This window comes from Pinus tabuliformis, chromosome 5_2, assembly GCF_031772625.1.
Source record: "Pinus tabuliformis cultivar Carrire ecotype Pingquan chromosome 5_2, CPIR1, whole genome shotgun sequence".
NCBI classification, from domain to species: domain Eukaryota; kingdom Viridiplantae; phylum Streptophyta; class Pinopsida; order Pinales; family Pinaceae; genus Pinus; species Pinus tabuliformis.
In genome coordinates, this window is record NC_142306.1 from 247324899 (window position 1) to 247339347 (window position 14449).

Genomic DNA, 14449 nt, shown 5'->3' on the forward strand with positions numbered 1-14449 from the left:
AAAGCTGCTAGAAGACATGCAGTCATACACGCAAACTATTATAAAGCTCTATGGAAAGGGAATGAAACTGTAGAAGCCCAGTTGAATTCAGTGGTTGATGGCCATTCACAATTTCACACCTGGACAGTACCAGCAATCAAAGAAGCCAAGTACATAAGAAGGATCAATATGCAACTGAGAGCTGGGAATAAGGTTATGAAGAAACAAATTGAAGATCTGAAGGCACAGCTAAGCCAGCTTAAAGGACCTGCTAAATGAGTTTTCATTTCAAGTAAGATTCCATTTCAAAATTTTGATAAGTTTGCTTGATCTTATCTTTCTGAAGAAATCTAAATCCTTATTCGGCCTTTGGAAAGTCTAAAGAAGTTTTTGGCAATCAAGCACTCGCTTAATAAAGGTCTCAGGTTAAAAACAAGCTGTTTTAAATAACTCAGCAGTTTCGTAGCGCGCTACGAAACTGCTGAAAGTGATGATTTCAACATAAATCAAACAGTTTTGAACTATAAGCGAGAATTTTTAAAGGGGAATGTCTACAAGGTATGCAAGGCATCAGCTGAAGCTATTAAGATTCAACCAGATCAAGACACGTGGAGATAATATGCATTCGAATGCAACTTTAGATTTTTATCATAAAGTGAGCATATTTACCACACTTCAGGATATGTGAAACAGTTTGCAAGAATTTTGGCTTTCACGCATGAAAAGGGTGGACAGCACATCAAGGACATGGCAGTCTGCTCCATTTTGGGTAATTAAAAGATAAAGGATATACTTCGTTGGATCCGGACATGTTAAGGTAAACTAAAGACCGGTACACAGGGGCAGTTTCCTATGATTCAGGGTATTGGAAAACATGTGACATTGAAGACAAACATGGAGCCTTGAAGACCAATCACACCCAAACTAGAAGGGGACCAGATGTCAAAGAACGAGGATGATTGTAGACCAAGACTGTTATGGAATTAGAGTCCTACTTGATTTAGATATCTAGAAGGTCTAATGGAAGTTTGTTACATTTAATAGGCAGTTAAAAGCTAAATAGGTGTCAGTAATAGAAGTAGTTTTCGAATTCCCCTCATGCTGGAGGAGGAATCTCGATCAGTTAGAATAAGAGCTCTATATATAGCTGAAACAACAATGTAATCAGGGTTGGAAAATTTTATAAAAAAAAACTGGTATTTGGCTTATGTAAAACTCATTTTCAGTAATATACATGCTGAACTTTACTTCTCAGGATTCATGAAGGATTTTTTATGTTCAGAATATGTGATGTTGTCCTTTTCTTAATTTTTACAGTGGTATAGATGTATAATCACTCAGAATTCACTGAATGTGCTCTGACTTCCTGTATACATTTATAAACTGTGTGGTCCCATATGAGTTTATGTTCTGAATGTTTAAATGCTGAATGCCCTGACTTCTATGTAAGGTTGAGTTCATTGTTATATTGAGGTGTTGTTGACTCCATAAGCCCAATGGATGTTTACTGATCATGTTCAACCATTCATATTTTTCACTTGTTTCATAGAGTTAGCCATCTAATCTTTATCAAAATCATTAACCTTTGAGAGAGCCCTCTCAGGTTGAGGAGGCTAAGCCTCAGCCAAAAGTTGGTTTGAAAGAGTTACTTGAAGTCTTCCTGGTCTGCAGCCTTCCAGGGCATGATTTTGAGATAACAATTTCCATCAATACAATTACATCCCTACAAGAAATGAAAGTGGAGTTGCAAAAATACAAGTTTTCTCCACAAGAAGACTAATAAAAATCAACCCCTAGAACCAAATTAAGCTTGGCACTTATAAAAAATGATTAGGAAGCATTTCCCATGAAAGGAGGAAGCTTTCCCCTCAAAATTCCCTCAAATAGTAGATCTGGTTGCCAACACTAGGAATCTGCATTAAATGACAGGGAACACATTCCTAAATTTTCTCAATCATTGGAGCTCCAAAATTTGTGCAGTAGTTTCCTAATATCTTGTTGATTTATTATTCAATATTGATCCTCCTGTAGTAGGGAGCAAGCCCCTAAATTATCTCCTCCTCCAAATCTCCATAATCTGCCCAATATTCTCACAATATTCCACAAAAATAAACAATATTAGGCACCAATATGCAATTATCCATAAACCTACCTAATGAACATATTAAAGTTAAAAATGCGTTATCTAATGCAAAAAGAGAAGTTTAATGTGATGAAGGATGGTCATATGGGCCTTAATTTATGTATAATTTGGAGGCCCATCAATACAACTTTCAATCTGGGTAGAGAAGGGCACTTATCTATGGAGTAGTTTTTCTCACAGTTCGAGCAGACCTCTATAACATTCAATGGACATTCATTTCTAGGGTGCCTTCTGGTGCATCTAGGGGAAAAGATAACTAAGGATATCTGTTGAAAATAGCAACAAGAAATGATAAAAATAGAATCCAGAAATTCCAATTTTAATTTGTCCTTGAATTAAAATCAAATTTAGTCTCACCAGCTGCTTGAAAATAATTAATTAATTCATTATGGATTAATTAGTTGGAGAAATTCAGGTTAGAAGTCTTTCTGCAGTCATGCAACAATTATCCCTTAAATTAAGGAGATAAGATTGAGTTATATTTTAGTTGTAATTAGTTAACTCAGTTTACTAAGTTAAGTCCAGTTAAGTTAGTTCCAAACTGTTTGAGGAACTAATTGTGAGTTATCATTCAGTTGATGCATGCATGCACTCAACTAGTGTACTCTAGATAATTGAAGATTCCCTCATCAGAAAATCATGCATGTTTATTCTGAGAAAGACCCAGTTGAGCTAAATGTCAAGGACAATGTACTATCAGTTGCATGTGTTTTCCTATAAAGGAAACTCATGCATGTAGTCAAGGTAAGGTTCCTTGAGGATTGTGCAATTCTGACAGTGTGTTAGAGCAGTGTTCCACTAGGTGAAGGAGATCATCCTAGAGGAACTGCACAAGGAGATAGGAGCCTGGAGGGAAGAGGAGAAGGCTTGTGGGGAGCTTTGATTGCCTGTGAGCATTCAGGAGGATTGTACTGAGAGCTAGCTACCCATGAGAGCTAAGGATTTGTATAATTCTAATGTATTTCCACCTTTTATGATAATACAGATAGTGGGGTTTTTAGTTGAGGCTTTCCCCAAAGTATTTTCATGTGCATTGATTCTTCTCCTTCTGGTTATATGTGTTCAGCTTTGATTCAACTCAATCTTTAAGCTTCTGCAACTTGATATTAGAAGTAGATTATAGTATTTTGCTTTGGTATATTGCATTATCAGGTTAATCTACAGTCAAATTTTCTACAGAGATCTCAGAGGTAGATTTGTAGAGAATTTACAGAATTTCTACATGGTATCAGAGCTAGCTAATCTGTAGAGAAATTTCTACATGGTATCAGAGCTAGCTGATCTATAGAGAAATTTCTACAATATCTTTGCTTCCTCTTGCTTCCTCTTGATCTGCATGGTGTCCATTTGTAGAGAAAGGGTATGCAACATTTCACTTTTAAAGTCTTCCAACATGTTTCCAATTTCACTCTTGATAGATGTGTTGGAGAAAGAGGAACTTGACAAAGTTTAACTATCCCTACCCTTGAGGCAACCCTAGAATGATTTTTGAAAACTACTTTGATATCATCATAAGATAGTTGATAGATGTCCCCTCTAGACAACATGTTTAGGGTTTCTAGGATATCTTCCCTGATCCCTCTAAGAAGGAATAACTTGAGTGATTCGAGATCAAGGGTGCATCTAGCCCTTTTATAGCTGAGTTGGAACCTTTCCTCATAATCTTCCAAGGATTCATCATGTCCAAAGGTCATTATGAAGATTTCCTCTTTTGTGTCCTTGGACATATAGTAGTCCCTATACTTATCATTGAAGTATTTCTACATTTGAGCCTAGGTAGTGATGTTGTCCCCAGGTAAACCCATGAACTAGTGCAAGTCTACATCCTTAAGGGTGGATGGGAACAACTTCAATTTCTGGTCATCAGAGGTATAATCATAAGTTCTGTAGATGACATCAAACTCAAAAAAAAAGGTATCAGGGTCTTCTGAGGTTAATCCATGGAAGTGGGGAAGGGAAAAGGGGCTTATGATTTTCTTCCTAGCATCTCCATTAATATCTCTAATGGGAAAATCACCCTCATTTCTATTTTCAACTCTATTTTTGTGTTCAACCATGGTGTAAGTGTGTGGAATGAATTCTTCTTCTTCTTCCCCAATAGGCGCTTCAAAGATCTCTAGTTTCTCACCTAATGGGTCCTCTAACTCCCCTATAGTCAAAGAGGGAAGCTGACAACCACCGAAGAAGAGGGAAGGTTGACTATTTGTTGGCGTGGGGGTATTTGGAAAAAAATTCCCTAAATTGTCTCTACTCCTATGAGGCACATTTTTTTTTTTTAAATGTGTGTTTCAGAATTAATTGCAAAACAAAAAGGAAATAAGAATAACATCTACCTACTGAATGTAAATTAGAAAGAAAAGCAAAAATTACATCTTCCTAGACACCTCCCCGACAATGGTGCCAAAAAGTGATGAGCCTTAGTATTGCAACAAGGATGCTGCAACTCCTAGGGCTACAACCTTTATTTTGTCAACTCGGGGTTTCGTACAAACTTGGAGGTGACAATGCTATATACACAACAAGTATAACATTCTACTCATGTCACTTCTCAACCGGGGCACTAGACCACTAGGGTCCCAGACCAGTCTTCTATTGACTAGAAGGAGTTTGACCACTAACAATGAATTTAAAGCTAGTTCTAATGGAGGAAAAAATTAAATGCTTTCCTATTTAGGAAACGAAAGTTGCTGAATGATAAATGCTATCAAATGCCATAAATCATCTAGCTAGGAAATAACACAAATTACTTGCAGAAAAGAACTAGGCTAACTGTGAAATTGATCATCTAGCTATTTGGACTATTTGGACATGGGAAGTTGTTCTATCATTCTATGATTTATATATGCATGCACTAACTATTTCATTTTGTATTTGCAGAAAAAGAGTCTTTTAATTTCTAAATTTAGAAATGTAAATGCTATGCTTATTCTATTTGATCTTGCAGGGGGGAAAGGTATGGGAGAGATGATCTTAGGTGGCAATGATAGGCATGGAATCTAAGATGAGGGCCTAACCTACTCTCATACTAGCATTTATGGTCAAAACAAGGTCAAATAGGCTATTACAAGAGAACCTGTAGACGCGACATGAAACTGCTACAGGATGTCCTAGTTTGCTACAGGATATCCTGGTTTTCTAGAGAAGTTATATGAAAGATTTAGGAGGGAAATAATAGTGGAATGAGGTGCTGGAGAGATGTATGACAATGAGAAAAGGTGTAGGTAAGGTCCACATTTCCCGAGGCTAAGCCCAACACTTTAGGGAGGCTGAATTTCCCTAAGGTGGTTGCTCACGGTGGCTGCAAAACAGAGCTTTGGACTATGGGATGATATGCCTTGGTAGAAGGTGGAGAAGGCTTAGGTGAAGTTGGTTGGATGAGTTTCTCCCTATAGATCAACAATCCCTTCAACAAAATTGATTTTTCTCTTCATTTATGCATCGCTACATATCAACATGGAAAAGATGAATTGAATTTGAAAAATATGATCTATCTATTTCTAATGACTAGATCTATGAAATGGAATGCCTTTTTAAGCTATAGAAAACTCAAGAAACAAAATAACAACTGCAGGTGCTTCCAAGAAATCATAAATAATGATCTATCTAAAAATGAACCCTAAGTTATGCAATGACCAAAAGACAACTTTGTTTTTGGGACTGTGGGAATGGGACCCTCTAATATGATCCCATGAGGGAGATAAGGAAGAGGCCACTATCACAAGCCTTCCTGGAGTACCTTCCTTCACTATTGCACCTCTTATCTACTTCTTCAAACTAATAGAAACAAGATTAAGCAATCATTCAAATACTTGTTAAGCTAAACAAAACATAAATAACTTCAGCAACTAACGATCAATTTACTCTAAGAATACAGATACAAAAAGAGGAACTTCTGCTGCTAGGGTTGGGCCCTAACCCATGAGCTTTGCCCTCTGATACAACTCAGTGCCGGATCAGGGTAAAATGTCTCATTATCATCAAAATGTCAAATAAAAGAATACAATAACAGTCACAATGTTTCAGTTCAAATTTCCTCTTGGCTGCATCAAAAAATCTAATCCTAATGAGTCCCTTGGCTCTCTTATTTTTACAAAATTGGAGCTCCCAACAACTCCCTAGAAAATAGGGAGACTTGTCTCCCTAACTTGAGAATGACTCTTTCTTAACTATCACTGGCTTGGCTGCAATTGGACTCGACTAGCTTGGCTACTAGTAACTCCGAGCTGATGAGATATGGTGGTGGAATATTCGAATGATTTGAAGAGTTAATGAGGGAGACCAATCTCCTAAAATATCTCTTGCTTTCCCACTTTGAGTTCCTACACTTAATTCAACCCAAAACTGCTCCAATTCCTGCACTTTGATACATATTAGGCCACATGATATAGCAACTCACCTTCACCCTTCTCACCAAGCAAAATGTAACAAAATGTGTAAATAAATGTGAGAAAAGTCAATTTTAATAAGCTGGAGAGTGCCATTGTGATCCATATAGTTTACTTATTGATGCGCCTCATCAGATAATGAAAATAGTATCACTATATAAGCAAAATTTAGGCAATTCACGAATGAGCCAAATAATTTTGATGATTTATTTGAATTGGTTTCTATCTATTCAGAGGTTGAGAAACAAGCAACAACACAGTTAAGTCCCAAGGAATTGGTTCAGTTTAAAAAGTACATGAATAAAAGGATAGACCACTTTCCTATGGATCTGTTAATACTTCATCAACAAAATATAGAGAAGGATAAAGCATCGTCTAGTACAACACAGGTCCCTAATGTATCTCAAATAAAAGAGACATGTACTTCTTATTCTTCTCAGGGAGAAGAAACTCTATCAAACAAGAATCTAGATGAAATATGGGAGTAGTTCACCAAAGAAACAAATCCTAAAAGTCTGAGGACTCCATTTCAGATGAAGATTACACTGACCTTTGAAATTACAGGGAAGACCTTGCTTGCCATTGAGGCTTTTGATAAAGATTTGGAAAATGATGATTTAGAAGTCATCCTGATATTCCAGACCTTTGAGGTCATTTTGAAAATTGAATAACTTCCTCCTCTTGATGTGTTTTATAGTCCAAAACATAAAGTTGTGGTTAGAAGATAGATAAAAAGAAAGAGAATTGAGGAACCCAGGCCTTAGTCCTTGGTGATGCTTCCTTTGAAGTAATTTGGAAAGATGCTAAAGCTACTCCTATTGAGGATCTATAAAGGCTTTCGCAATTTGTAGGAGCATATGCCAATGCTAATATTGATAAAGCCTCTGAAGTAAAACAAATCCTAAGAGAGAAAGATGAAATTATTATGCATCTAGAACAAGGTTTTGAGAATGAAAAACAAGTAATTTCTCAAGAGTGGAAAAAACATCTCACATAACTACAAAAGAACTTCAATGACTTTAAAATTCAACATGAATATGATCTAAAGAGCAGGGATACTCAAATCCTGGGACCTCAACAAAAGATTGAGCAATTAAAGGTGAATCCCAAGATAGATGAATTCAATAAGGAAGCAGGAGAACTAAATAATCTCCTTGCTCAACAACAAGTTGTTTTCTGTCACAAATTAGCCACTATCCATGACTTATGTCAATCAAATGATTCACTAGTGAATCAATTGTTCAATATGAGGACACACTGTAGGGAATTTGAGGAGAAGATTTTAGATTATATAGACTGGAAAGATAATACTGAGGGGAGATCAGATGATATCCCTAAAATTGAAGAATCACAGAAATATATTATTTTCTAAGAGTGGGAAATAAAACTCAAGCATGCAGAAATGACAATCTTCAGTGCCAAAGATATTTCAAACAATCTCACTAAATCTATCGGTAAGAGTTTATTACAAGAAAACCTAATTTCAGACTCCCCTGAGGATACTTTTCCCAATGTGAAATTGTTAACTAAAACATGGCAGGAATCATCTGTTAGCACTCAAATCTACCTTAGGCTGAGGAGGGCAAAACTCGAGGCCACAACAAACCACGCTCAGCCTCGTAGCTAGCCCTATGAGGACAGAAGAGGGCTCTCTCCGGGTCTATCTCGGCAAAAGGTCTTCAAAAGGGCTGGATGACTTAAAATTAATACGGATTTTAGGCTAGTAAAGAGATAGGGAGTTGGATTTAGATTTTTTTGGGTTTTTGTTGGAGAAACGAGAAAAAACAATTTTGGGTCTTGGGATAAGGCCAGATCTTTGCAGAATTCGAGTTGAGGTGAGGTAGGCAGTAGTCTTGATGCCTTTGATCAGGTGTATGGATGGATCAGAATGACAAGGAGCTGAAGAGGGCAAGGGAGAACATGGATCCTCTCCAAACTGGTGAAAACATGTAAAACTAAACAAATTTAAAGGCAGAGCACTGTAAACAATGGATTCAACCTCATTTACTCATTCATTTAGTTTCAGAAGCATAAGAAGGGAATGGCATACATTAAACATGAATGAAATTACAATAAACTGAGAGATAAGACCATCAAGAACTGAAAGCCACAAGAATCCCAACAGGTGCTGCAAAACCTCTGATCTTTCCTTAGCCAAAATATGAAAAATATGTACAAAAGTGTGCCAAAATCTTCCCAAGAGTCCAACCTTTGCTACTGACTGAAAATTTACATAATATAGACCAAGCCAACCCATTCCCTAACCTCTAGGGGTTGAGATCCTCCTTCTAGGAGCAGTTTGAACCAATTATAAACAAGGATCAAGAATCTAGGTAACCAAAACAACCTGCCTCTAAAAAGAAGGAAACTAATTCATTACATTAAATTTTTGCTATTTTATGAATGAATCATCTAGAATATGGTAAATAAGTGCCAATTTTATATCATGTACATCAAATTATATCAATCTGGGTCAAGAATCACTCAAGAGGTGAAACTGGTCATAACTGGCCGAAATTCTGAGCTGGAAAGTGAAAAATTGACCAAAATCTGTATGCGTAGTGCCCCTGAGCCATATGCGTAGCGCGAATTTAAACCTGTTTTTGGGGCACTTCCCGGCATCCAAATTGAGCTCTTGATAGCTCGTTGGAAATCCCTGGATGTTGGATATCCAACACAAGTGGAATTTCTTAATTTGAAGCTCATTTGCCCCTCCAAAACTTCATTCTCCCAGAAGTACTTCCTGCTGGTGCAAAAGGTGGCAGCAAGGTGGTTTTCATGGTGTTTTTGGGCCTTTTGATCATCTAGAACATGATGAAATGCTTCAGAAATACTTGAGCATGCATAAATTACCATAAAAACCCAAAAATATAAAGTTTCCCTCCAGAAAGTGTCCCAATCAAAAGCGAGCACGTCAACGCGCTACTCGTATAGCTGAAAAATCTGTTTTGGGACCAAAAAATTTCAAAATGACAAAAATTTCTCCGAATTTGCTCAAATTCGGAGTGAAGACCCTCCATCATGTATCATGCCCAACCAGCGAAGCCTCGACCAAAACTCGAAGTGGATCTGGCCTCTTTCGCCGTTTTAGTGCTCTGCTCAACCTCCTTTTCAAAATCTTCATTTTTGCTTTGCCGACATGCATGCGAGCCCAATAGTGATGTTTCATGTGACGGAGCATGTATTTGTCTCTATTGGCCTTTTCCAGCAACTTCTCTAAGTGGATGTTGACCCTCTCAAGCCAAATCTCTCGGTTAGCCTCTATCTCCTGCTCAATGGGTGTCATCTCATTTAGATTTCTTTGGGCAGCCTGTCGGTTTTCACGGATTTGTCGCAGCTCTATAAGTGTGTGCTGGTCCTCTAGCTGTTTATTGCGCTGCTCCAAATAGTTGATCACCCATTTTGCCTCTAGCAATTTCTCATTCAAGTTATCAATCTCAGCTTTCTTCTCTTGGATGATCTCTTTCAGTTTCGAGCTAGGAGAGCTCCTATCCACATCACTAAATGTAACATCAATATCATGACCTCCTGAATGGCCCTCCTCATGTATTGACCTCTTTCCTCTGTCCTGAACCTGTACCTGTACTGAAGAAGAAGGTGAGACCCCTTCCACGTCATGTGGAGATAGTACTTGTCGTGTAGCTGCAAATAAGGCCCTGTGGCCTCGCTGATATGTCACATACACTGGAGCATTGATATGCTCGGTCTTAGGAATGTCAAGCTGATGTGAAGGCTCTCCCTCATCATGAACTATCTCTGGAGGTGGCTGTGACGCTGTGAAAAAGTCACGAGAGATGAAATCCTCCCAAGTAATGCCCTGCTGTGCCAACTGATGAACCACTACGATCTTGATCAGCGCGTAATGATAAATACTTCTATGCTGCTGTGCTGGGGTCTTCTTCTGTACAAAAATCATCATCCTCTCTATGTTGCGATACATGAAGTATGGAATGTTCATCATATGTACCCTTGTTAAATGCATCAACAAACGGACATGGTACGCATAAAGACACGAGAATCTGCCCTCACAACTGAAATACCGCATGATGAGTTTCATCAAAGGTGCAAACTCATCATTCAGGAATCTGAAAGGAAAAACCCTGCTCAGGTGCCTCATATACCTAGGTTTGATGTATGACTCATAGTAGGATTTCTCTAAGTGCTGACGTTTGTTCCATTTTTCTCCAATGTTTGGTATCCCAGTGGCCTGTGCAATAGTTTCTGGTGACAGAATAAAATCTACTTCGACGAGGTTTACACGGCCATCATGTAAATGTAGAACAAACAAACGAGCTAGTTCACGATGATGCTGGATTTGTGAAATTAACTCACAATAGTTGTAGCATGACTGATAGCGAAAACAATCCATTGCAAGCAGGCAAGCATGCGATTGAACCAAAGAAGTAGGCTCTTCCCTGAGATGCCTACCACCTTTGCCACCTCTGTGAGGCGTCCGTGGCACATTACCAGGGAATATTTTAAGAACCCCCCCTAAATTTATAAATATAATAAATGGGCGAATCTCCATGGTATATAGGAAAAATGGAAGGCGATTTTATCAATAATTTAATATGTATATATAATTTTTTGGTGAATCTCTCACCAGGCATGGCGAATATTTTACTCAATTATAAAATCTTGTAAGATCTTGGCGAGTCTTTCACTAAATAATAAAACTTTGTAAAGTCCTAGTGAATCTTAGCATAGGCTACATGCTAGTTTAATTCCCCCATTTAAATAGGCTACATTCCAGGTGAATACCATGGGTCAATACCATGTGCCATTTTGGTGAATACCATGGGTCAATACCATGTGCCATTTTTATTTTTATTAATTCTAATATTAGGGTTAATAATGGTTTTTTGCATGGTATTAAAAACAATCTAGTCCATGGTATTTGTCCCATAGTATTTTGGCCATAGGTTTCACCTAAATATAACCCATTTTTTGAGTGTTCGTAAATATAAGGTGACTTATGGAGTAAATATAAAAAAATGTTTTATTTGTTTACCATACCTCTCGTTTATTTATATTTTTATTAATTTACCATACTTCTTTTACAAATATGGTATTTGGCCCATAGGATTCACTTAAATAAAACCTCTTTATTGAGCCTTCATAAATAGAACGAGGGTTATGGACTAAATATAAAAAGAGGTTTTATTTATTTACGATACGTCTAGTTTATTTATATTTTTATTTATTTACCATACGTATAAAAAGACGTTTTATTTATTTACCATACCTCCACTTTACTTATATTTTTATTTGTTTACATCATTACATGTATATAAGGTGACTTATGGAGTAAATATAAAAAATGTTTTATTTATTTACCATACCTCTCATTTATTTATATTTTTATTAATTTACCATACCTCTTTTATAAATATGGTATTTGGCCAATAGGATTCACTTAAATAAAATCTATTCTTGAAAATGGGCGAATGGATTCACTTAAATAAAACCTATTCTTGAAAATGGGCGAATGGAATGTTGTAAGTCCTAATTTCAAGGGCTAAATTTACCTTTTTTACCCTCTCCCTTAAAATAAGGTGGGCTATTTGAGGTGATTTGTAAAAATGTACTATGATACAAAATATTCGCCCACTAAAAATTTAAAACCCCTTAATTTCACCAAAGGGCGAACATTCGCCCCTAAAATTATCCTTGCACATTACCCTCTGCTGTGGAATCACTGTCATACTCCTGCTCATAAACTGAAGCTGTGTCTGACATGGCTTTGAAAACAAGATGTCTGCAATATGTATGTTGATATAGGTGTGGTGAAATCAAAAGTTCAATGTATGCTCAAAACCCAAACATATTACATATGTACCAAAGCATCATAGGAAACAAGCCACAATGGTAATAGCTCTGTTTAAGTAGATTGGCATAAAACAGTCACTGCTTTGATCACAAGGGAATTTTGAAAAATGAGCAAAAAGTGTAATGTGCAGCCTTTGTAATGCTGGCTAAAATTTGTCAAAGGGGAAAATGAGTATGGGACTGTATTTTATCAATGGAGAATGGGAAAACAACGTGATAATGACCATAATAAAACAATGGAAATGACAGTGGTAATACAATGGCAATGACAGCAGTGGTAAAATGATAAACTGAAAGCGTGAGGGCAGTGACACTTTGACAATAGATGCGTAGGTACATATATCAACCATACAAGTTGGGAAAATCTTCACAAAGCCACCAACATGTTTTTAAAACCCTAAGGAATGAATCTGCTATGAGCATAGGGTTTCACCTCTCTACACCCAACACATTAATTTCCCCACTTTAAACACACTACAATCATTTTCAAAATTTACTGAGCAGCCATTAAAAACCTACTTGCAAGCTGTTGGAGTCGATTTGGCATGGATCGAACGCAATAGTAGAATTTTTTTAGCTCTGTGACTGTATGCGTAGCGCGCCTCCTGTATGGGTAGCGCACAACTCCAACTCCGTTCTACAATTTTGAAAATTGGTTTTTCGCCCTTGTAATCTGCACTTTGATCTCTGCTTTGAGAATTGGTGGAAATGAATTGTCTCCAATGCTTTATATGGGTTGAAAAATATCTCATAAAATCAAATTTGATTTTAAATTTACTTCATGACCAACTTTTCTAATGTTTGGCACTTTGTCATTTTGATCACTTAATATAAAATTTGTTCTTTGGCTTTTTATTATATTTCTGAGTCCTGAACTGACGACACTTGGTTGTTTTTGCAGGAATCCGGCATTTGGCTTCGGAAAAGATCAGAGGCTTGCTCTGAAACTTCTTGTGATGAAACAAATACAATTATTACAAAAAATGAAGTTTGACAATTTCTAGTTCCAAAACAGAGTTTTGGACTAAAAATGTCTTCAAAGGCTTTCTGAGAAAAAATGTGAAACGAGAATCTTTTGAAACCATCCTCATGGCCTGCAGGCTTTTATTACATGTATGCAAAGGACTGAAAACCCTAGACTCTAGGACTAAAGACTCTTTTTTAACGAAACTAATCATTTATGACGATGAATGCAATGATCATGTACTTCGGTGATTTTTGAGGAATTTTGACTGACCCTGCAGGGACAAGCATGAGGAAACACAAGACATCCAGACCCCCTCGTCAGTCAATGGCATGCCCCTAGAAAAATGCAACGAGGTGGAACGAGCGAGACACCTAAGAATGATATGCAAAAGCGAAAAGATCTCTGATGGAGGGCTGTAAGGACCGACTCTAACATTGGCTCCAATGGGGATGGTGGCTCCATGGAGATGCCAAGAACGACAGATCTCTGGGAGAGTCAGACAGTGCCTTCATCTATTGGATGATGGAGTCATTATTTCTCAAAACTTTGACACATTTATTGACTACAGATTTGACTGAAAACCTAATACAACTTTGACCAAAACTGACTCGATTTTAAAACTGAAAGGACTAATAAAACTGACTTGACAAACTTCAAACCAACTAACCTTCATCTCCAGAATTATAGCCTTTGCTGTGGGCCCCAGACTGAAGATGAAATATCAGTACACACGTGCAATAGAACATAAGTAAATGATATATACAATGATGATGAAATGAGCAGAAAATACTCAGAAGTGGTATCGCTTTAGCAGCCGACCATTGATCGGCCCTCCAGGACAATCATCTCCATTCATTTCCTTGAGAAGAAAAGCGTTTTGGCCACGATATGCTGCAATCTTATAAGTACCCTTCCATAAGTTTTCAAATTTTCCGTGCTTTCCTTTATCTTCATTCCAGGCATCCCACTTCAAAACTACCTCATCCAGCTGAAACTTATCTACTTTTGCCTTCCTATCATAAATCTTCTTTATGCGCTCCTGCAACTTGGAAGTATTTTGAAATACCTCCTCCCGTGTTTACTGTAAATGAATCATTTGATTAATCCTCCTCTGCATGGGATCTTCCTCACTACCAGCTTCCTGAA